Genomic DNA, 16,075 nt, shown 5'->3' with positions numbered 1-16,075 from the left:
ATTTGACGTTAACTTGATACGGAAGCAGATGACCGATTCCAGTGCCTTTGTTAACAGCACGGCATCGCCTGCACCGCCTTTCCTCAGCTCGTGAGTTGGATCCTAAACGACTGAGAAACTGTGGCTTGGTCAAATGAGTCCCGATTTCAGTTGGTAAGAGCTGATGATTGGGTTCGAGCGTGGTGCAGATCCCACGAATCCATAGATCCAAGTTGTCAAGAAGGCTCTATGCAACCTGGTGGTGGCTGTGTTTACACGGAATTGACTTAGTTCTCTGGTCCAACTGAACCGATCATTGACTGGAAATGGTTATGTTCGGCTACTTGGAGACAATTTACAGCCATTCATGGAATTCATGTCCCCAAATAAATGTGGGTTTTTTATGGATGAGAATGCACCATTTCACTGAGCCACAACTACTCGCAGTGGGTTTGAAGAGCATTCCGGACAATTTGAGGGAATGATTTGGTCAGCCGGATCTCCCAGTATGAATCCCATCTCATGGGACATTTATTGGATATAGTGAGAAGGTCAGCTCGTGTACAGAATCCTGCGTCGGCAACGCTTTCGCAGTTATGGTCGGCTATAGAGGCTGCTTGGCTCTGTATTTCTGCAAGGGACTTCTGACCAGTTGGGTCAAGATGGCTCTGAGCACTATGGGACTTAACTGCAGTGGTCATCAGTCCCCTAGAACTTAGAACTACTTAAACCTACTTAACCTAAGGACATCACACACATCCATGCCCGAGACAGGATTCGAACCTGCGACTGTAGCGGTCGCGCGGTTCCAGACTGTAGCGCCTAGAACCGCTTGGCCACTCCGGCCGGCTGACCAGTTGGTTCAAATGGTTCTGAGTACTATGGGACTTAACTACTGTGGTCATCAGTCCCCTAGAACTTAGAACTACTTATACCTAATCTAACCTAAGGACATCACACACATCCATGCCCGAGGCAGGATTCGAACCTGCCACCGTAGCGGTCGCGCGGTTCCAGACTGAAGCGCCTAGAACCGCTCGGCCACACCGGCCTGCTGACAACTTTTCCACCGTAGCCCGGAACATACTCCGTAGTTGATCAGCGTGATGCATAAACCAATCTCGCAGTTAAGGCACAGTATTGATTTTAGTCCTGTACATAAGGGACTTGATATAAGCTCACACGAACAAGTCTAAGGGGATAATATCTGGTCACCTCAGAGTCACCATACGCCGTGAACCTCGAACGATCCACAGTCGATGGCAAATGAGGTTGAGGTAATCTCGAACAGTGAAAGTAAAATGAGAAGGAGTCACATCTTACAAGTACAAAATGGAATTCAGAATTCCACCCGACTCCAATTGCGGTTTCAGGAAAAGCACAACCACGTCGAAAGGTAACTGGTACATTATATCGTTTTCTCTGCAAAGATAATCCATAGATCTTAATCTTGGACATCCCTAGCCATACTTTCAGTTTCGAAATTTGTCTCTCCCATTCTTGCACCTCATGTGAATTGCTGTTCGGTATTAGGTCCTAAAGTCTTTTTATTGTATGTCAATGATGTTTCACCAGTTTTGTCATGCGCAAATAGCACTATGCGCTGATGACCTCTAGCTGTGTCTAAGTTCGTAACCAGTAAACCTTTAGACAGCTACCGAGAATCTCAGCACCGACCTGTATATACTATGAAAAGGATCACTGTATATGGGTTAAGCCTAATTCCATCCAAAACCCAAGTGGTACTGGTTGGTCATACTAGGCTCATCACCACGAAATATCGGGATCCATAACATCTTTAATCCTAAAGGGGACAAAGATAAACTTCTTTCCCTCAGCAACGAGCCTAGGAGTAAGAATAGATGAAAATCTTAATTGCAATGAGCACACCACTCTAAAGTGCAAGAAAACATCAGCGTCTCTCCATGCTCTACAAAAATATAAAAACCTCTTCCCTCTTGACCAATTATCGATTACAACGATGTTATCCTGGAAGGTCTTTCTCAGGAAAGTTTACAGCACCTGGAACTTACTATGAATGCCTGTGTCCGTTATATTTCTAATGGTTCTAATGGTTCTGAGCACTATGAGACTTAACTTCTGAGGTCATCAGTCCCCTAGAACTTAGAACTACTTAAACCTAACTAACCTAAGGACATCACACACATCCATGCCCGAGGCAGGATTCGAACCTGCGACCGTAGCGGTGCGCGGTTCCAGACTGTAGCGACTAGAACCGCTCGGCCACCCCGGTCGGTCGTTATAACTCTATTGTGGGACTCTTTGATCATGTTTCACCAAAATATGCACATGTTTCCTGGCTGCGTGCAGACAAGTGCAGGGGTTTCCATACTCTGTCTTCTCTGCTGTCACTCTCCCTCATATCTCTCCTTGACCTTAACGCTCTTGTCTGAACAGCACGGCAGGATCACCAGTTCCCATCAGACCATAATCCTTTGTCCTGCTTCATCGTTCAGCCACTTTCTGGAAGTCCTTCTCAAATGATATTAGAGAACTGAATAATATCTTCGGCTTCAGAAGACGATTAATCCAATATGAACTGAAGCAACAGTGACTACCTTTGCCCCTTATGCACTCATTACCCCTGTACATCATTACCAGTTACATCTTCCACATTTCCCAGTATTCTTGGCTGGTATAGTGTCCTTCCATTTCCTTTTCGCAGAATTCGCTATATCAGAAAGCATCTAATTTTTACATGTATAAATTCTTTTTATATCTGCCATACTGCTACCACTAACCCCACTGCTGTTATTATTATTATTTCAATGTAATCCTATTTGTCGTATTAAAATGGTTATTTCAAAGGTAACTACCATGTAGATACAGTACTGTATGTCTGAAACCTTGTCCAATCAGATCAGATCAAGTAAATAAATAAATAAATAAATAAAATAAATGCTGCGTGGCTACATTGAACTACAATGATTTAGAATTCCTAGTATGTGCTCTTGTTGTCTAGAAATGTGTTTTAGTTATTAAACATGTTTCATGGCAGAAATTATCTAGTGGACATACTGTGCCAGATTACAGGCTTATGTCAAGGTCACTGATAAGGATTTCTGGGGTATCAGCATAAATACTATTGAAAGTCACCCTTCACTTACTTCCACACGGGTAGTCACCACATACCTTAGGCTATTGTGCTAGCTATATTCAGGGTCACCCAGGGGAACCCCCACCGTACCCACATTTCGTGTGAATATGTAGTAAATGAAACAATGGGAGAATGCCTGTATTCCCCTACTGCCAAAGTGAGGAAGTTAGATCCTGTAAAGGTAGATTTACGACTTGGTATTCCTATGTAGATTGTGCTGCCTGGTGAACTTGAGGCTATACAGCTACAATTTAAGGCTTGTAGTACATGTATGCTTTCAAAATATTGTGCTATGCAATGACTGTCAAAAATGTAAATACATAAAACAAAATAATTTCCTATAAAGCTGTACTTACTTAATCGATAGTCCTAAGAAACATTGATTGCACGCACACACACACACACACACACACACACGCAACAATGCTGCCACTACCTCCAGCCTCCCCCAACGCTGCCACCACGTCCCCACTCGTTGAAATGTACCACAGTGTTAGAAAGATATGGCCTCACTTACGGCCAGAGCAGCAGGCTGATAATCCGTCCACCTTCCAAACAATTGGACTATGCAGCTACAATGCTTCCAAAGCAGTAGTAAAGTATGAAATAACACACGACATGCCTCCCTCATAGCCCCCTCTGCCACATCACGAGGTAGTTTAAAAACAGCCAATCTAACATAACTAGTAAAATCGATTATTGGCAAACTCTTGAGCTTCGATGCAGAATTTAACTTTTCCCTAGCACGGCTAAATCTGCGCCGTCAAAAGCTTTCTCCGTGAGATTTATCACAAAACATTGAATTATAGTATTAGACCCCGAGCCACGGAAACGTTCAAACATCGCTAAATGCATGGCAGTTACAGAGTGAAATTCCCAGTCGGCCAGCGACCGCGAAGCACCGCCCAACCAGTCCCAATAAAAAGCCAAAATTTTTGAAGCAGTCATTAAACGAAGCCGAAACAACCCTTGGAAACAAAATCCAACCATCGACTAGTGTAATGGATCCTTTCACGAGCAATAGCAGGCCCAGCGCTATGCTTCAAGCGATTTGTGTCAGGAAACTAATACAGTGCACAACTTTGGCAAACCTTGGAACAATATTTTGATCACGACACCTCAACAAAAACGGCAACGCACATTGCTGTCGTACTCCACTGCTGTAAAGGTTGTCCAATCTCCGCAAGCCATGACACATTTCTTCCCCGTAAACTAAGCGGGAAGGGTTGGGGCGGGGGGTGAGGGGGGAGGAGAGAATTAGTGGTTTGTCAGAATTGAGTGATTGCAGTTGTGATCCACTGATATTGCAGTCCTAGGGCTTTTGCACATTAGAAATCACTTGCCAATCCTGTCACTGCTTCGAAATCTTATAAATCTCTGATGGGAAATTTGTCCAACTTCTCGGGGTAGTATATGATTTTAGATAACTGAATGATCTGTAACAATTCGGAGCTGAACAAACTATCAGGTCATTAATCTACAACATGAACAATGGCGGCGGTCCCCACACACTTCCTTTGCGATACATCTAAAGTCGATGCCACTTCACCCGAGAAAAGCTGCTGGATCCTCCCAACCAAGAAATCCTCAGCACAGTCACCAGACAGAAACTATTCTTAATGATATCCACGTTGCTCTACATCAAGGACGCAGCAACCAACTCTGACACAGTCATGAAATTTTCTTAACATTTCGGACTCATTGTATACGGCAAAACAATAAGATTTAGAATTGCTTCAAACAAAAGGAATAACGTCTTAATTATGTACTGAGCAAGGTAGTCAAAGCTTAAGAACTTAACTTTCTTTTGGAAAGAACGGACCTGATTCTCCATCATGCTATCCGTATTCAGATTATCCTTGATTCTCTACAGTAGCTTGAAGTGGATGACTGCATGGATCTTTTGATGCGAACACAGACAATCTGCTTCCCGTTCTTGTCCAAATTTGTGTTCTGTCTGTAAAGACCACGTCTTCGACGAAACGTTAAATATTTTTCCCTCACATTACCTTGCAACTCCTCAATAGCCGACTGTCAAATGACGGAGACCATCTGCGCGTGAACCAAACTCAGAGCGTGCTGCACGCAAGTCCTTCCAGCAGGGATCTGGTCTTGTAAGGTCACGGTGAAAGCCGGAGCGGCGCTGTGTTCCTCTCGATGAGTCAGCGGCGCTGTGTTCCTTTCGATGAGTCTGCAACGTGCTAGGTGTGTATCATCCAGCGATGGTGGTGTAATGGTCAGCATAGTTGCCTTCCAAGCAGTTGATCCGGGTTCGATTCCCGGCCATCGCAGGTATTTTTACTTCTTGCCTTTGGGACAGTATGTCTAACTTGGATTTTTCAGTATTATTTTAATTTATTTTACTGTTAGGTCATAGGCCATAGAAATACTCAAGTACGCGTTCATAAACGCATTACAGCTCAGTGCTGCCACGGTGACCCCATGATCTTGTATTGATTCGTAATTCATTGCAACTCTGACACCTTCAGGTAAGAGAGACACTTCGATTTTCATTATTTCTTATAAATTTAAATGGTCTTGATCGCAATGTAGTGCTATAACAACTTCATGATAACTCGTTTCTGCTAACCAGCAATCATCCTCAAATCATGTTTCATTCCCACCAGATAGATACGTTAACAGTCATGTTCTCACCAGCCTTTGGATACTGACAAGTTGTAGTTCTTCTCACTGTATTTAGGCACCAATTACACTGTAAGTGTGATGTGAGGATGGTTGTTCAACAACCGAAACCGGCTATTATCTAACTATTACATTATATTGCGATCAATACTATTAAAATTTATTATTCTTGATTATAAGGCTCGCTAAAAATGCAGCAGCCTTTGCTACAGTTACAGCTATCTTTTTTCTGACTTGACTGGGGAATCGTTTAAAGTAAACAGAACATGCAATTTTTTTTCTATTGCCGCCTTTTATCAAAAATTATAACGTTATTTTGCTAATCGAACTCTTGAAAATTCGTAGACTGTAAGTTCTAAACCATATAAGCTCTAGTGTTTGAAACTTTCAACGAATATGAAAACCTAAAGTAATGTAGTCCTCCATACTGAGGGAACTCTGTTTGATCCAATAGCTTCTGTATAGATATGTGAGACCTAGCGCAATATTACCGGCTAACAGTATTACCAACACAAAACTTATAACCAGCAAACTGCACAATTTTTGGTTTCTCACTTGCCTCCATTGTTTACTAGACTTTCAAGTGTTCGACTGTGTTACTTAAAATATATACTTTAATCTTTGTAAGAGAACAACCTTGCAAACGAAAAATCTATAGAAAGAGAAATAGATTATTATTAACCAATACATATCCTAGTCATAATATCTTTTTCCAACTTAAGATGATTTTCATTTCTTGAGAAGTTCTGAAATTTGTACATTGTACATTGATTCACAGTACAGGTACCATCTTTCTTTTTTAACAAATTACATAATATTACTTGAATCTGATTGTGAAATAATACACCCTTCCGAGCGCCAGCTTTAATATGCAATGAATATTAAAGAATTAGTAATGTATTTTAAAATATACAAAGTGACTGATCTTAAAGGTTTTAAACCATAACATTGAAATCAATACTTATTTGTATAACAACAAACTTTTTGATATCAACTTCATAAAGGCTATAATATCTGTTGGATTCATCAGGGTTGCAAAAATACCTAATGTTTTGTGTAAAGATATCAAGAAATATCCTCAACTATGTGGATACCTCCCACCCACAGCTTTATATTGGACACATAAGAATGAGAGATGTTCTGTATCTCTCAATGTTGCATAATCACCATCAGAGAATGGAGTTTCCTCTATGTTCATCCCAAACATGTGTGATGGAAAACACCCACGACCAATCCTAATTCTGCAACTCAATGTGATTTTTATTTCTTGAGATGTCCTGAAAACGGGTGTTAGTCAGGATGGTAGGTTGTATCTCCGCATAAATCGTACCCTGCCGACTTTTGACGCTTTCCACTGTTAGTGCCATTCCTGCAGTGTTCCTGCAATGAGTATACAACTTTTGATGGCTTGCAGGTATAAAATGTTTGCATGTAAGCGTCAAATTGAGATATGTCACATTTTTAGAAGTCTCCTATGACAGCAGATCAGTATCCTTATTTTAAGTTATTCCTCAGTGGCTTTTGACTCATGGAGTTGATATTATTTTGTTGCTTGTTGCAGTTTCTACAGTTATAAACACCTCTAATGCACGCATAATGAGGAATTTCTATTTCTTACTTTTATTGTTTAATTCCGCAGAAATGTTGGAACACGAGAGGCAATACTGACCTTACGACTTATCTTAGAAGAAAGATTAAGGAAAGGCAAACCTACGTTCCTAGCATTTGTAGACATAGAGAAAGCTTTTGACAATGTTGACTGGAATACTCTCTTTCAAATTCTAAAGATGGCAGGGGTAAACTACAGGGAGCGAAAGGCTATTTACAATTTGTGCAGAAACCAGATGCCAGTTATAAGAGTCGATGGACATGAAAGGGAAGCAGTGGCTGGGAAGGGAGTGAGACAGGGCTGTAGCCTCTCCCCGATGTTATTCAATTTGTATATTGAGCAAGCAGTAAAGGAAACAAAAGAAAAATTTGGAGTAGGTATTAAAATCCAGGGAGAAGGAATAAAAACTTTGAGGTTCGCCGATGACATTGTAATTCTGTCAGAGACAGCAAGGGACTTGGAAGAGCAATTGAACGGAATGGACAGTGTCTTAAAAGGAGGATATAAAATGAACATCAACAAAAGCAAAACGAGGGTAATGGAATGTAGTTGAATTAAGTCGGGTGGTGCTGAGGGAATTAGATTAGGAAATGAGGCACTTAAAGTAGTAAAGGAGTTTTGCTATTTGGGGAGCAAAATAACTGATGATGGTCGAAGTAGAGAGGATACAAAATGTAGACTGGCAATGGCAAGGAAAGCGTTTCTGAAGAAGAGAAATTTTTTAACATCGAGTATAGATTTAAGTGTCAGTAAGTCGTTTCTGAAAGTATTTGTATGGAGTGTAGCCATGTATGGAAGTGAAACATGGACGATAAATAGTTTGGACAAGAAGAGAATAGAAGCTTTCGAAATGTGGTGCTACAGAAGAATGCTGAAGATTAGATGGGTAGATCACATAACTAATGAGGAGGTATTGAATAGGATTGGGGAGAAGAGAAGTTTGTGGCACAACTTGACTAGAAGAAGGAATCGGTTGGTAGGACATGTCCTGAGGCATCAAGGGATCACAAATTTTGCATTGGAGGGCAGTGTGGATGGTAAAAATCGTAGAGGGAGACCAAGAGATGAATACACTAAGCAGATTCAGAAGGATGTAGGCTGCAGTAGGTACCGGGAGATGAAGAAGCTTGCACAGGATAGATTAGCATGGAGAGCTGCATCAAACCAGTCTCAGGACTGAAGACCACAACAACAACAACAACAACAACCTTTATTCCTGGTCAGAGCTTTCCTCGCAGAAATAGAACCGACAAATACCAGCAAGCAAGTTGCGATGACTGTTTTAACGAACTTCATTGTGTCACAATACCTTCGTTTATAAATACATAAGATATTCGAAGAAATTGGAGTGATTTAGCAATTGACATCAACAAATGCTAACTGTAAAATTATTCCTTATTTCCAACTCTCGGTTTGAGTACGTCAGGGTAAATTGTATAATAATCTAGAGGCATCATTTGTGGTGTAACAGAGAATGTAAATGTAAGAGAGAGAACTTCGAATTAGTCAACTTACATTATGTGAATCGAAAATCGAGATGTTAGTTCCTTTCATATCTCGGTGTAGTCCTTAGTCAGATGATTCTGTACGTTAGGATGATACTTTGCTATACAGATTATCATTGTAATATATTGTTGATGGTTATTTATTAATTCTTTTTTGACCAAACATAATTACAAGTGATAATATTGCAAGTAACCTGAATGTTCAATAAATTACCATCGGGAATTGAATATTCATTAAATACTAATTGTCTTCATAAGTTTACAAGTTCCTCTAATAGCTTTTTTCACAGTGCATACCTCTATTAACAATGCTACACTGATAACTTCGATTCTCAATGCTTGAAGATAAAGGCCCATATTCAGGGGCATACAGCTTTCACGCAGCTCTTGTTAGCGTTGTGACGTAAAATTTTGTCATAATTTGGTGTAGTTAGGATAAATCCTCCGTAAATGATAAGAAAAATGCTGGCCCGTGCTCTCCAACGTACACTCTACGTCAGGGCTGGGTGCGTGAGCTGTCCACAGGGACTGTGGGCAAGTGTATTGTGGTGCGGACATGATGTGGCTGCAGCTCACGTTCTTACCTGTCAGGACTGATGACTGCCGTAATAGCAACCACCACCTCTACAGGGAGTTCGTGTCAGTAGTACGCGATCGACAGCTGAAGTGTTCAGTACGGGTATTGGTATACCTTATTGTAATACTACTGTACATTTTTTTGTAAGAACACATGGTCGTCGTAAGGTTGACCTTGATGAGGTAATTTGTGTACGGTGTAAAGGACTTGATGTGTGTGAAACTGTAAGTTTTGTTGCTGATATGACTGCATGTTTGCCTGCCGCTGTGATCGAACGGTTCTAGGTACTTCAGTCCGGAACCACGCAGCTGTTATGGTCGCCGGTTCGAATCCTGCCTCGGGCATGGATGTGTGTCATGTCCTTAGGTTAGTCAGGTTTAAGTAGTTCTAAGTCTAGGGGAGTGATGATCTCAGATGTTAAGTCCCTTAGTGCTTAGAGCCATTTGAACCATTTTTGACTGCATGTTTTCATAAATAAAGCGCGTGACTTAAGAAAAAAGCTACGCATTGATGTTGGCAAAAACTGAGAAGCAATTCTCGGTGTTGCACGTCTCAGGGGCGCTCTGGGATGCTTTCTGCGTGAGGCACCCCTGTGCATATCTGTGAGTCGCAGCTCGTTTGCATGAATGCATTTCAGTGCTCGAGCATGCAGTGCGGGACATTGCGGGTTGCCTATGTAGCATACTTCCACACCGAACAACAGCAACAGTTAACGAAGCGCTAACATCCGAAAAAGCATCGTCTTTATTAATGTTAAAATTCAATACTCTTCCTGTGAAAACACTACGTCCATCCACAGCTGAGGAAGGTCCAGTACCTTTCGACTTCAGTTTACGGTTGTTTAACGTAGTTCCTGTAGAGAGTAGGAAATAAATCATGATCAACTGCTTTACATACATTAGCGCTGTTGCATGTAAAGCAACTGATAATGTTTCATTCCCTACAGAAACCATATTTACTAATTATTAAGTCTAATTTGATGTTACTGGATCTTTCACACACATATGGATGGACCTTGTGTTTTCGTAGTAGTAGTACCGCAGCCTTGTTAGTCTGTTTAGGTGAATGGTAACGTACGTGCCTCCCATGCAGCGGGCTCGGGTTCGATTCCCGGTCTGGTTGGAGATTTTCTCCACTCGTGGACTGTGCGTTGTATTGTCCTAATCATTATTTCATTCTCATCACCGGCGCGCGAGTCGCCCAATGTCGACGTCGACTGAAGTAAGACTCGCATCGGCGGCCGAACTTCCTCTGCCGGGGCCTCCTAGCCAGCAATGCCATACGATCATTCCATGCCGTCAATGTAACATGTGCGTCGTATTTACGAAAGTGTAACCTTGAAGACCACTCTTGTTTACACAGAAGTGTTATCTAATGAAAAAGTAATAGCAGTTAGTTTACAAAAAGTCTGTCCTGAAGAAAAGCAAATGCCTTCACGCTAGTGTTCATGTTGCTATGGGTCATCTCGTGGTGATAGACGGTAAATCATCGAGTAGAACAGAAGTGATATCTGGCGTTCCGCAAGATAGTGTCATAGGCCCTCTGCTGTTCCTGATTTACATAAATGATCTAGGTGATAATCTGAGCAGCCCCCTTAGATTGTTTGCAGGTGACGCTGCAATTTACCGTCTAGTAAAATCATCGGACGATCAATTCCAATTAGAAAATGATCTAGAGAGAATTTCTGTATGGTGCGAAAAGTGGCAGTTGGCAGTAAACAAAGAAAAAAAGATGGTTCAAATGGCTCTGAGCACTATGGGACTTAACATCTGTGGTCATCAGTCCCCTAGAACTTAGAACTACTTAAACCTGACTAACCTAAGGACACCACACATGCCCGAGGCAGGATTCGAACATACGACCGTAGTGGTCGCGTCTAGAACCGCTCGACCACACCAGCCGGAGGCATTATACAAAGAAAAGTGCGAGGTCATCCACATGGGTACTAAAAGAAATAGGATATATTTTGGGTATACGATAAATCGCACAAATCTAAGGGCTGTCAATTCGACTAAATACCTAGGAGTTACACTTACGAGCAACTTAAATTGGAAAGACCACATCGATAATATTGTGGGGAAGGCGAAACAAAGACTGCGCTTTTTTGGCAGAACACTTAGAAGATGCGGCAAACCCACTAAAGAGACAGCCTACATTACACTTGTCCGTCCTCTGCTGGAATATTGCTGCGCACTGTGGGATCCTTACCAGGTGGGATTCTCGGAGGACATCGAAAAAGTGCAAAGAAGGGCAGCTCGTTTCGTGTTATCGGGCAATAGGGATGGAAGTGTCACTGATATGATACAAGAGTTGGGGTGGCAGTCACTGAAACAAAGGCAGTTTTCTTTGCGACGAGGTCTATTTATGAAATTTCAGTCACCAACTTTCTCTTCCGAATCCGAAAATATTTTGTTGACACCCACCTACGTAGGGAGAAATGATCATCATAATAAAATAAGAGAAATCAGAGCTCGAACGCCGCGCGGGATTAGCCGAGCCGTCTCAGGCGGTTGGTCCCGGCGGAGGTTCCAGTCCTCCCTCGGGCATGGGAGTGTGTGTTTCTCCTTAGGATAATTTAGGTTACGTAGTCTGTAAGCGTAGGGACTGACGACCTTAGCAGTAAAGTCCCATAAGATTTCGCAGACATTTGAACATTTTGAACTCGAACGGAAAGATTTAGGTGTTCTTTTTTCCCACGCGCCATTCGAGCGTGGAATGGTAGAGAAATAATATGAAAATGGTTCGATGAACCCTCTGCCAGGCACTTAGGTGGGAATTGCAGAATAATCATGTAGATGTAGATGTAGAAGAGAGAAGCGCGCTCACAGGGATACCACGACAGGGCTGCTGGCAGAGCCGCAAGACACAAGCATGGGACGTAGTGGAGCCTGCCGCATATGGCATCTACCTGAAAAATCGGGGCCGGCCGGGGTGGCCCAGCGATTCTAGGCGCTACAGTCTGGAACAGCGCGACTGCTACGGTCGCAGGTTCGAATCCTGCCTCGGGCATGGATGTGTGTGATGTCCTTAGGTTAGTTAGGTTTCAGTAGTTCTAAGTTCTAGGGGACTGATGACCTTAGAAGTTAAGTCCCATAGTGCTCAGAGCCATTTGAACCATTTTTTTGAAAAAGGCGGCTCTGCCGCCATAGCGGCCGCCGCGAGGTTCTGCAGGTAGGCCTGCTAGCCTGGCAGCGCTGCCAGTGATACACGCGGCGGTTTATGGCCGCTTCTGCACTAGGAACCTAGTTTTATCCGGCCACGTCAGCGCAGTGGACAATTCTGGCACCGAATCTTTTATCTGCAAGATTCAGATGAAATCAGCAACTTGGAACACTCCATCTCAGAACTATTCAAACCGTGAATTGGAAAAAAAAGTGTTGGGAATTACGAGGGTCATAAATAAAGCTTAGTTCGATGAATATGCCTCTACACATCACAGTCACGTTCAAATTACTTACAATAACGCACTTTTTCGACTCTGGCTGGCTGGAGATCATGAAAATTGCCGGCCAGGGTGGCCAAACGGTTAAAGGCGCTACAGTCTGGAACCGCGCGACCGCTACGTCGCAGGTTCGAATCCTGCCTCGGGCATTGATGTGTGTGATGTCCTTAGGTTAGTTAGGTTTAAGTAGTTCTAAGTTCTAGGGGCCTGATGACCTTAGAAGTTAAGTACCATAGTGCTCAGAGCCATTTGAACCATTTGAACCATCATGAAAATTATAGATCCTCTATTACTTCAGAGCCTGCCCTTGATGTTCCACTCCAACCACAAGACCTTTATACCACAGGCAAAGCACGATTGCTATCCGGGCTATGTAAGTTTTCCTCGAAACCTGCTTCCAGACGGAAATGGCACAGCTACATCACCTGCTGCAGAAAGTGATGCTAATGGGCCAGATACATCAGACACGGTAGAATTATTTTAAGAGAGAAGGTATGTAAACAAAGGAGACGAGTTTCCGACATCTTGTCTAAAAAATTTGTAAATCTAATTTCAGTTTATAAACGTGCTTTTCAAATAAAAACTGAAAGGAACTTCGATGTATACTTTACAGTTACTACAAAAACTGTAAATATCACTGCAGACAACAAATGATTTGCTGAATTTTTCCGTAGTGGATGCTGTCAACCTCCGTGACTGTTCCTTTATAGGGTGTAGAGAAATATCCGCTACCAGTCACAAAAAAAGGTTATTTATTTGTCACACGACCGGTTTCGGGCTTGCGCCCATCCTCAGGTGTTTATACATTCATGTACCTATTTGTACTGCAGGAGATCAATAAAGATGAAGCACCATTATTACAGTTACGCTGTGTTGACAGTTTTGCCACTTAGTTACACACTTACTATCAATTGCACGTCCATATTTCAGTTTTACCAAGTTTAGCTCAATATTTCACTATTACGAAGTGGCTGACATAGTGTGGCTCCTAAAATTAATTTTAATGTAGTTCGGTATTACTTTAGACAAAAGGCACTTTCAGTTGAATTTGATTGCTTGAATGGTCTTCATCATCTTGATGTTACGTTTTTTGAATGCATTGACAGTTCGTAATACCTGGCTAGGTAACATTAAATGTATTTTATCCAAAGTGGATTTTATCCATAGTGAAATATCCAGCTAAACTCGGTAAAACTGAAATATGGACGTGAATATGATAATACGTGTGTAACTAAGTGGCAAAACTGTCTCCACAGCGTAACAATAATAATGGTGCTTCATCTTTATTGATCTCCAGCAGTATAAACATGTACATGAATTTATAAGCACCTGAGGATGAGCGCAAGTCTGAAACCGGTCGTGTGACAAGTAAATAACCTTTTTTTGTGACTGGTGGCGGATATTTTTCTACACCCTATAAATAATTAGCTGCCGAGTACACAGGTCACGAAAATCTTGGTCACTGGTGAGGTCACTTTCCTTAAAACAGTGACCTCGGGAGATCTCCACCACTTTGTAAAATGAACAGAATTACATTCTTAGGACAATGGAAAATTTAGCAGTATAATTTCTTAAATCTTTATAAATCGTTTCAAATAACCCTTCGTCACGATCAGCAATGAAGGGATGTGCCCAGAACTTCTTTTTCTGCGTTCCCTTTTTAGTTCCAACTTGGGCACAAAGCTTGTAGCTCTTCTACTCTTCCACTGAGCGGAGACGGAAGGCGTTCCTCTGGTGCCTCCTGGTACCTTGTATTGCCAAATCTGAGAGCTGCCAGCAGAGCGGCCAGCAAACCTGCCGTGGTGTCCAAGTGCGGTAGGGCCCCTAAGTACCCGCGCAAGAGCAGAAGCTGTCAGTTGCAAGTTGCAAGTGAGTCCGAGTCTTGCTAGGGAGTTCGTCGTGTCTACATGTCGTCGAGTGTCTGCAGCAAAAACTGAACACTGAACACAATTATCGCGTGTGGACAGAGACCGCCTGTCTACAGAGTTAACTGACTACTGTTAGATTAGTGATCTTCCGACTTTAGTTCAGTGAATATTATTATTTAGTTTCAGTTCGTGAAACAGTCAACGAAGGACAGATAGACTAAACCAGCATTCTAGAATTGCTGAAACCAGCGTAACCAAAGTTGAGTAATATATTTCCCTATTCACTATGGCGTGTTACTTTTATTGTGTGTGTGTGTTGCCCTAGAACTCACGCATCCGTCATACCGGGACATCTACATTAATCTTTCTCAGCGGCAGCGAGATTTTCAGGAAAGTGGACGCCCTCAGTCCAAAACATACTGCTCTTTGTTTCATGAGCAACTGGTCACTTTTCATCGAGATGAAGACAGATACAGCTGAGTCAAAAGTAATTTGAGGTGAGAATGTTAGGTGCCTCACCCCGCATATCAAGGACATTTGCAGGTGCCACTGCGTTTTCTGAAGATGACCGCGTTAAAACAGCAGAGGGAAGTAACGCGTATCGGTTGAGAGGGCATCTTGCCAAGTTTCGATTCGTAATATCCGCAATGGGATGGGCACGAATCAATTGTATAACAGAGTTGAACTAATTTGGTGGAGATACAGATGGTCTAAATCATATTCGAAATATAATTGTAGGACTTTATCTACTTTTAGTACTTATCTTCTCTTTCTTTTTTTGTTATTATTATCGTCGTTATTATTATACGAAGTTGGTAAATCCTTACATAATACAACTATTGCAGACAACCAGGAACCATGTCACGTAAATTGATAGCCGCAATAAATGAAAAAAAAATTATCTTAGTATACAACACGTACTCGAGGGCTGAACTATTTCTCAACTGTGGGATGATCATGAAATATGAACAAAGCATCAAGATCTGTATCTAAAGTCCTGCTCTAATGAATACACCATCCAATAGGAATTCGTCGTTATTCGGCGTGACTTCAGCCACATTCTACAAAACAACAATCTAAAACATATCACAAATAGCGGGAATAAGGCACCGTACAACATTTAGGAGCAGTGCGTGGGGAAGGAAGGGGGCAGCTGTGGACGAGGGGGAGGGAGGGGGAGAGGTACTACTGCACGTCAGTGGCTCTTTCGGGGGCGTCGTGTCCGGCAATCTCCACCGCTGACGTCAGAATCCAGTTCAGACCGGCGTGGAAGGGGAGAGAGAAAGCGTTGGAAACAACCACGTTTGTCTTGATGCAGGATTCCGCTTTCATCT

At 42.2% G+C, this 16,075-nt stretch overlaps 1 non-coding gene across 1 annotated transcript; it reads left to right on the top strand.

Annotated features, from left to right (window-relative positions):
- The first annotated feature begins 5,316 nt into the window (after positions 1–5,316).
- On the top strand, positions 5,317–5,388 carry Trnag-ucc. Its single transcript has one exon. It is a non-coding gene; the product is annotated as a tRNA-Gly (tRNA).
- Positions 5,389–16,075: the final 10,687 nt, after the last annotated feature.

This window comes from Schistocerca piceifrons, chromosome 6, assembly GCF_021461385.2.
Source record: "Schistocerca piceifrons isolate TAMUIC-IGC-003096 chromosome 6, iqSchPice1.1, whole genome shotgun sequence".
In the NCBI taxonomy this organism is placed as follows: Eukaryota; Metazoa; Arthropoda; class Insecta; order Orthoptera; family Acrididae; genus Schistocerca; species Schistocerca piceifrons.
This window is presented reverse-complemented; position numbering and strand designations above follow the sequence as displayed.